Source organism: Podarcis erhardii (genome assembly GCF_964252035.2).
Source record: "Podarcis erhardii genome assembly, chromosome: 1".
Classification (NCBI taxonomy): domain Eukaryota; kingdom Metazoa; phylum Chordata; class Lepidosauria; order Squamata; family Lacertidae; genus Podarcis; species Podarcis erhardii.
The window spans coordinates 19,032,709-19,042,400 of NC_138497.1; positions in this window are offsets into that span (position 1 = coordinate 19,032,709).

A 9,692-nucleotide genomic window follows, 5' to 3' on the forward strand; every position below is an offset into this window, starting at 1 on the left:
AAGAGATGTGTATAGAGAGAAGCTACCATTCACAAGTCCAGGAGAGACCTCTGTGGTCTCCGGCCATCTTTGGGTGGCTGCAGATAGAAAAGCAGGAATAAATGTCCACCAATCTCAAGACCGAATACTTGCTCTGCTTTGCAAGAACACAGCATGGCTGGGAGGACCTCTGACCCACAGTGAAAACATGGCCTCTAGCCTTCTCCGCCTGGCCCTTGGACTCTTTATAGGCCTTCAGAAGCTGATTTAGGGATGTGCAACTCATTTCGCCACACTGGGCATCAAGCCTAGGGGGCGCCACAGGGTACCACAACTATGACATAGTGAACTGAGCAGAACTGAAGGCAAAAGGCCAGGGAGTGCAAAATTTTGGACTTGCACAGGGTGCTGTTGAAGGACCAACGTCCATCCCTGACCCCTTCCCTGGCCGCACACCTCAGTGGCTCTGCTCCACACTCTTGGGTGCTTTTGTCTGGTTGGAATGCATTCTTGGATGGTGATAATTTATCTTGTTCGGAGGACAGAGAGGACAGATATGGGGCAGCAGCGGAGGAAGCCGCTCGGCTGCCTGAGGCGGCGCGAGATGCGGGGGGGGGGGGGGAGACAGTGCACCCATTTGAGCCTGCACACACCCAAGCCACCGTGTCTCTCACTGCAGGCCCCATGGTGAGTGCCGCCCGGCATTTTGTCCCCCCCCCAGTGGTGACACCCGAGGCGGATGGCACCCATTGCACCCCCTTCCTCCGCCCCTGATATGGGGGTATGCATGTACAAAGAAGCTACACCTGTTGCTCTGGCCACTTATCCCATCTTGTCCTGCTCTAGGTTAGATTACTGCAAGGCTTTATATGCAGGGCTGCCTCTAAGGACAGCTCAGAAACTTTAGCTGGTGTAGAAATCAGCAGCCAGGTTGCTCACCATGTCAAGATGAGGCAAGGCTATATCGCCAATCCTGGCCAGACCTTCACTGGCTGCCCATAGGTTTCCCGGCCCAGTTCAAAGTGCTGGTTCTCACCTGTAATGCCTTAAATGGCTCAGGACCACAATACCTCAAGAACCGCCTCTACCCATATGAACCAACCCAGATCCTACAATCATCATCTGACGCTCCTCTTTGTGTAGGCATGAACGGTCCAGAGGGTGGCAAGAGGTCGAACTCTCAACTGCTTGCTGATTTGCACTGAGTTAAGTATTGTGCAGTTCTGGTTGTCCCGGTTTAATTGTATAAATTTATATTACATTCAGCAGACGTTTTATTGTCTACATTTTGCTTTTTTCACCCTCATCCCTTGTCCAGCCTGGGCAGCCTCTCTCCCTTTACATTTAACAGAAATAACATTCCAGTGTGGCAAGAGGAAAGCTGGGTGGTTTTCCACCCACCCTCTCTTTTTCTACTTCTTGAGTCATGTACCACTTCAGTGTGGTATGGATCTCCGTCACTGCCTCAACGTTCATAAAGAAGAGGTCTTGTGTGACTGAACTGGGGCCGGAAGCCAATTTAGTGCTTATGTAGAATTCTCTGAGAAAGCACACACACACACACACACACACACTAAACGCAGGTGTTGTCAACTCTCTCTCTCTCACGGCTCTGCTCAATTATAGGGTGGTTTTGGTGGTTTCACACAATGAGAACAGAAAAGTCCACTGGGAACTAGCTTGAGATCTCCCGCCTCGTTTTACCCATGACCTCTCCCTTGTTTCCATTTTTCAACTCTCTGAAGAGTCAAAAGATGGCAATAACCCTCCCTCCCAGGGGTGGCTGAATCGGTCAGCTTCATCTTCTCCCAATCTGCCAATCACAAATTTAGTTTGATTCATTTTCATATCAGTTTGTGATTTTTTTAAAAAAATAAAAAGTCCACCCAAAAAACGGGTATGTATTTTTTGTGCTCCATTTCACCAAATAGACTTATTTTTGTATGCTCCCCCTCTTCTTCTTCTTTTTTGTTTACTGGAGGACTGCTTAATAAAATTCAGAGAAGTGTAGGTTTCAAAAGGATGGGTGCATTTCAGCTTGGAAAGTGCATGTGAGTCCTTGTGCATTAAAATGGGAATGGAGCACATTTCCCTCCTGTCCCTAAAGTTAATGTATAGACCACCTTTCGAAAAACCGAGAAGTGGATTTCTTCGGAGTGAGTTCCAGCTCATTAAGTCCTCTCTTGGCCAATGTACAGTGTTTTCCCTTTATTGACATTATTCAAACAAGGTGTTCGCTGCTGTTGGGTACTGCCGCAAGCAACACAATGTGAGGCATGGGCTTGCGAGTATAAATAACATATTACAGACACCAAAATGTGATGGCTCCGTGCCCCCACTCCCCAATATGACAGAGGATTTGGGTGCTTTTTTCTCCCTTCCTTCCCCCATCTGTTCTCAATTACAGAAAACTCCTCCCTCCAGTTTAAAGGGAAGACATGCACTCTGAAAAGCTTCTCATCTCAGTACAATATGTGACATCTGTATATGACAGATGGGCTTCCAGGTTTCTTCGTCGTGAGCGTTATTTTCAGGGACCTTTATCTGAAGCACCTAGGATCTTTATTTCTTTAGAAAACAAAGTGATTTCCTCTCTTCTTCTAAATGGTATTGGCAAAAGTATTAGCCAGTCAAAAAAACCAAAGAGGTCCTAAACCATCAATCCCTGAAGTTCATAGAGGTTCTAAACAATCTCTGCGAATATTAGTTAGGTGCCACTGATAAAAGAAATGTATATTCAGCAGACTCAGTTTTAATAATAGTTTGTGGACTCTGCATCAAAATATTGCGGTGCATCCTCCCTACTGTTCTGGGTTCCACTTCCAGCCCGCTATTCCCTTTGGGTCCAGATTTTCACTTTTTGAAATATGGCAACCTTATGTTTTCCAACCTTGTTATCCTCCTTTTCTTTCTCAGTGTTCTTGTTTGGGCTGCAAGCCTGTTGGCTCTCACCAGCTGAGTGCTTGAGGTTGAGCCCTACTGGACCCAGGATGAACCAGACCTGGCCCACAATCCAAGCTTAATCGGGGGCCTTGCACAATCCTAAGTAAACATGTGCAGACACTCCAAGCGTCCCTATTTTCCAGGAACAGTCCCAGATTTACAGAAGCCATCCTGGTTTCTCATTCTATCTCGGAATGTCCTGATTTTCCTTAGGACATCAGTATTTTCATTGGAAAAACATTGGGGGGTATGGTGTTATGCGATTCCTGAGCCAAGGAGATAAGTAACTATACAATCGTTATAAGACATCTGAAGGCAGCCCTGTATGGGGAAGTTGTTTTTTTTAAAAAAAATAATGATATATTTATTTAATTATTATGTTTTTTATATATGTTGGAAGTAATCCAGAGTGGCTGCAGCAACCCAGGCAGATGGGCAGGATATAATAATAAATAATAAAATCAACTAAGTTTGTTCTTGGTATAAGCTTTCATGTGCATGCACACTTCTTCAGCTTCTGTTTAGGGAAACTTTTAACGTTTAATAGGTTATTGTATTTTAATATTCTGTTGGAAGCTGCCCAGAATGGCTGGGGAAGCCCAGCCAGATGGCCAGGGTATAAATAATAATTTATTATTATTATTATTATTATTATTATTATTATTATTATTCCAAGAACAAACTTAGTTAGTCTCTAAGGTGCTACTGGACAATTTTTATTATTATTATATATATATATCTATTGACTGCATCAGACCAACATGGTTACCTACCTGAAAATAATAAAATTATTATTCTTGTTATTATTATGGAATTGGACATCCCTATTTTCATCAGAGAAACATTGGAGGGTATGCATGTGTTCAGTGCAGGGAGAGCAGAGGAGAAGGAGAAAACATAGGCAGAGACTCCCACCTGTGCCTCTCCACCTCCTGACCACAGGTTTAATCATTATTAAAATGCTGATTAAGTATGCTGGACAGGTAAGTGCCTCTTTCTTCCCCACCTCCTCACCACTGACCACATGTTTAATTAGGGTTTAAAACCCAGATTAGACATACAGCCAATTGACTGCCACTCATTTTGACGGCCCTGGATCTCCCTGGGTGGAACTGACCTGAGGCCTGAGACTTGCTATGGGCAAATCCCAGGTTGACCCAAATAGGTCCAGTTCAGTCTGGGATCCAGGATTTGTCCAAAGCTGGTGCACAGACCTAAACTTCATGTATCTCAGCCTGGGAGAAATATGAAATACATGTGGCTTGCCAGGCTTGCAGATCACAGTCTCTATTACAGTGGTACCTTTGGTTAAGAACTTAATTCGTTCTGGAGGTCCGTTTTTAACCTGAAACTGTTCTTAACCTGAAGCACCACTTTAGCTAATGGGGCCTCCTGCTGCTGCCGTGCCGCCGGAGCACGATTTCTGTTCTTATCCTGAAGCAAAGTTCTTAACCCAAGGTACCATTTCTTGGTTAGCAGAGTCTGTAACCTGAAGCATCTGTAATCTGAAGCGTCTGTAACTGAGGTACCACTGTTTTTATATGTGAACCAGGACCAACTGTCTCTGTGGGTGTTCGCCTAGCTGTTTCTGGGTTGTGGAGTTTCTCTCCACTTCCTGGCCAGTGGCTCTCTGTGCAAGAGAGAATGTCCTGGTGAACTCAGTACTGGGGAGGAGAGAATTGGGACACATGGAATTACAGAAGCTGTCCTGGTTTCCTGATCCTGATATGTCCAGGTTTTCATTTCTCCTCCCCTCCATGTCTCAGAGAACAATTAAAAGTAGTGTGTGTGTGTAGGTGTCAAAACAGAGCCTTGTTTATCCTGAAAATAAAAATCCTGCATCAAATGAAAGAAACAGTGAAGCTTCCTATAATTTTGAAGGAAAGGGGCATTTAAGCAGATTTGAATTTGGTCAGGAGCTGGATGGGAGACCACAGCAAAACCATTATTATTATTATTATTATTATTATTATTAATTTATTTATACCCCACCCATCTGGCTGGGTTTCCACAGCTACTCTGGGCAGCTCCCAACAGAATATTAAACAGAATAAAGCTTCAAACATTAAAAACTTCCCATGTGTATACTGGGATGATGGAAGAATAGCTGGACAAACCTGCAAGGCAGTAAGTACAAAATGAAATTCTTATTGGAATTGTGTTTGCTTACCCAATAAACAAAAGCCCAAGTAGACATTTTCATTTCATAAATTGTTCATGAGGAAAGTTATGCTGCTTCTTTTTTTATTTCACAAAAAAAGAAAAAAACCACCACCAGCAGCAACAAAAAACAACAACACTGGTGCATATAGTTCTTGGCAAATTTTCCTCTATATCCTCCTTCCCCACAGGGATCAATGGCAGGCTGTATATTATGTAAAAATCTGGAATGATTTGTTGCCTATGATTTATGGAGGGCTAAGTTGAGACTTTCACCAAGGCCTTCAGCATGCACTTCAAACAGGCACATGCCTGCCAAAAAAATAAAAAATATTAAAAAATGTAGATGAACTCATCTGGGTTTTTCAGACAGATAGTCAAGCCGCATTATTTATACCTTAACACAAGCATACCACATTTGAAGTGGGATGGAGAGGGAAGTGTATAAGATGACAAAGGGCTTTTACAACTCGCCCATTCCCAGAGGGGATCTGTACACCTGCTCCTCACCACCAAAAGGACGTTAAACTTTCTGCAACGTGACCAACTTGTAGACGGGAGATCCTCTGAGATAAAACGTGACATAATTTACTTTTGGAAGGTCAGGATCTAATCATGTTGTCGCTTCACTGCCTGATTGCATCTCACGGCTCCTGTGACACGGCCACATCAGCATCGCTTTCAGAACCTGCTGCGGTGGCCACAAGTACCCCGTGCTTCTTGTTTACATTTGTAGGCCATCACTGAGTGGATGGAAGGAGGTGATAAACAGTGGTTTTCTCTCCTTGCTTCGAATGCAGCAAGGCTCACGAAGGTACAACACACGGCAGCAATTATGTCGTGTTGCTCCCCCCCATGGTAAAGCCACAGGGGGAAGAGACCCAGAGGGGATTAAGAAACCACAAAGTTCTCATTGCCGAGTTTTCAACAGTCCATTTCATTGTGGAATGGATTTACAGTCATGGGAAATGGCAAGCAGATATGACCCCACCAGAGCCTTTGACTCTCCAGGGACTCTGCCTTCTTCTTGAACTATCCATATGTCGCTCATGAGACTCCAGTTGGCTAACCACCTCCCTTCAGCTCAACTTCATTCTTGCATATGAAAAACTGGTGGAGATCAATCTTCTTGGGAACTCCAGCTATGTCTAGGCATATAATGTACAGAGCAAAACAACCATCGAAATGCCCCAGGGGCTGTGATTTTTGTTTTTGTTTTTAAGCAGAGAAATTGCAGTGTTAAACCCTTTCTCCCCGACCCCAGTGCAAATACATCCTGATCCACCTTGATTTACAAAAATAGTATCGGTCAGTCCCGTAAGCACATGATTCAAACAGACCACATCTCGTTTGATTGAATTTCAAATGCAACATGCTGAGAGGGTGGAAATTGTGAGCTTCAGTTTTATTTCCTGATCTTTGTTGAGTAGGCTCTGTTTCAAAAGATGCCAGAACTTAATGGCTCTTTCCTTCTTTTTCAGACGTGGCAGGAGCCACACTGGCTAAACCCCAGTGCCTGCCATGGATGTCAGATTTAGTAGTAGTAGGAGGAGGAGTATGTACCTCCCTTTATCAGAAGATCCCAGGGCAGTGTACAACACTAAAAACACTACAGGACATTGATGATAAAACCATAATAAAAACCTAATAAAAAGCAAACCGATGGACAGCCTAATATTAAAATAGTCATCATAATAACAGTCCCCACACTCTCACAGGCCATAGATTATTTAGTAGCCATAGTCCTGGGCAAAGAGGAATGCTTTTGTCTGGTGCCTAAAGACATGTAATGATGGTGCCAGGCGAGCCTCTCTGGGGAGAGAATTCCACATTTGGGGAGCCATCACAGAAAAGGCACTAGCCCATCATACAGCCAGCTGGATTCCATAGAGAGACTGGTCATGGAGGGGCTGTAGCCTTTGGGCAGGATATGCATCAGGGAGAGGAGGAGAGTTGAAAGCAGAAGGAAGGAAAGGATGGAATGAGCTGCAAGGGACTTAGAAGCCTGATTCAGGAAGTGGCATGACTAAGTGGTAGAGCATCTGCTTTGCATGCAGAAGGGCTCAGGTTCAATGTCCCACATCTCCAGGTAGAGCAGGGAGAGGCCCTGGTCTGAACCCCTGGAGAGCTTCTTCCAGTCAGTGTAGACAATACTGAGTTAGATGGGCCAATAGCCTGAGTCAGTATAAAGCTGCTTCCTATATGAGTTTGGGGTAGGGTAGGCTGCATGCTTGAACCCCCTTCTAATTCCTGGATCCAGCGCAGATTCATTTCCTGGAATAGCCAGGCTAGCCTCCTGGTTGAAGTAATGGCCCTCTAAGTATGGGCCATTAAGGAAACAAAGGAAATGGCTCTGTGCCAGACGACAAATGTGCTGGCCTCCCTCCCTCGACTTGCTGGTAGTTAGAAAGACAATGGGCAGAGCAGAGTGTTGAATTATGTGAGCTGGAAGCTGGCAGGCTGCAGGCTGGGCATCTGGAAGACAGAGCTATGCCTGATTTCTGTTGGAATACAAGGTTGCGGCTCTGGGAGAAGCAAGACCCTCTTGGGGGTGTTAATGCTGTGAGCCCCTCCAATGTAGGCTCAGGTAGTGCATGTGTGTAAATAAACCATATATCATAAAGACACCATTGTCTCTGCTGACCCTCATTCCAAAGGAAACACGAACCCTGGTGCCTGTAATCCCTGGAATATCACACTGCACAGCCAGATGTGCCGCAAGGAGGTGAGGAGAGGCCTTTTCCCAGGCAAGGTGGCTTAGGGGCACTATAATGGCGTCAGGGAATGAAGCGCAGTAGCCCCAGAGCCCAGCAGTTGCCCCACGCAGTGCAGAAGGCACAGCAACCAACCAGCATTCCTACCAACAATAGCAGCCGCCAAGCCACTAATATCTGGCATTTCTGGGTAGGGCTGGGAGAAAGCCTTGTCTGAAATTGTAAGGAGCCATTGCTGGTCAGTGTTGACCGTACAGAGTTAGATGGACCAATGGCCTGACTCAATACAATACAACTTCCTCCGTTCCTAAGAGAGCCAGGGTGTCACGATGGCTGTCACTTCCTCTTATGGCAAAGGTGTCACACTAGGTGAGGAACGCCTAGGGACAAAAACAATACGGCAGATGATCTATCTATTCATGTGGGTTGTTTTTTTTTTAATGTCTAATGTTCCTGATGTTGTTTTAATATGTTTCATTGAGGCATCTAATCATAAGCCTGCATTTTTATCAAAGCTTCTATATATTTCAATCAAGGCTTGTATTTAAAAATGAGCTTAAAAAAAGGATTTTCAAATGTTTCATGCCAGGCAAAAGACCAGCTGCCTAAAAGAACCTTGGCAAGATGTTTTTCCTCCTAAGACAAGAAGGGCCCCATTGATTTATAGTAGAAAAACAATTCTCAAAGTCATAAAAAAGGGAGAATTACATATGCTGCCCCAAGGCTGAGAAAACACCATTAGGAATGGGGGAAGATAATACTAATGTGCCTCCCAGTAAAATGAGCCAGATCTTCTTTCTAAGGTTGAAAGGCCAGGAGCAAATGGAAGGAAAAACATTTAGCTAGAAAGAAAGAGAGCATTTTTGGGAAGTCTCTTCTAAAGCTGTTTCTTAAACTAAGAGAGTTAAAAAAGGTTAAAATGTGTTAAATGTTGGAAAGGCAACTGGCTTGGCAGAAGAAGCAGCTTCTTCCTATTTTATTTTGAGGCTGGAGAGGAGGGGGAAAGGGGGAGGTGCAAACTGAAGAGGCTTCTTTTAAAAGCTGTGTTTTATTGAGTTCCTTCCTTTTTACTTTGAAAAGCTTTATTCTTTTAAGAGGCTACCTATGATAAATGTATGAAATATATTAGCTTAAATATATTGGCTTAAATGTAATTATGCAAAGGATTTAAGGAATGCTAGATTCTTATTTCATATGGTTGTAAGAGTTGTATTTATCCTGAAATTAAGTCAGCCACCAGCCCCCCCCCTGCCAGACAGAAGACGCCATCCGGGCAGTCTTGATATATGGTTGTCAGGCATTTGTTTAGAAACATTAAATGAAGGAAATCTTTCAATGTTGATGTGAAACTCAAGATCCTTGACATCTGTTGAACATAAAATGTAAGATTAAACCATTTGTTTTAGAAGGCAATAGGGCAAGAAGGGCAAGAGGTGAGCTGGTAATTAAGATTCCATGTAAGATATATTATTACTTATTTGTCATTTATATATAGCTCTTTGTCTCCCATATAAGGGCAAGGAAATGGGTGTATCTTTTGTGGGTGTATCTTTTGTGATTGGCTCTAGCAAACAGCCAATAGGAATTTCAACCAGGCTGATTGGACAGAGGCAGCCACAGGAGGAGCAAAGGGGGCTGGATTAAGGGAATATAAGTGCTGGCCAGAATGGCAGGAGGCCAGGCCAGAGCTTGGTAACCATGTACCACTGTGCCTCTTATTTATTTGTCTGACAAATAAATTACTATTTTAATTTCTCTATTGCTGCGTTGAATATTTCATTCCAGCTAAGCGTTAACCACAAGCAGGGTGCTACATTTTATGGTGCCCTGTGACTCGGATAAGTGGTCTGCTGGAACGCAGCCCCTTCGCCCTACTGGGCAGGGTACAAGAGAGAG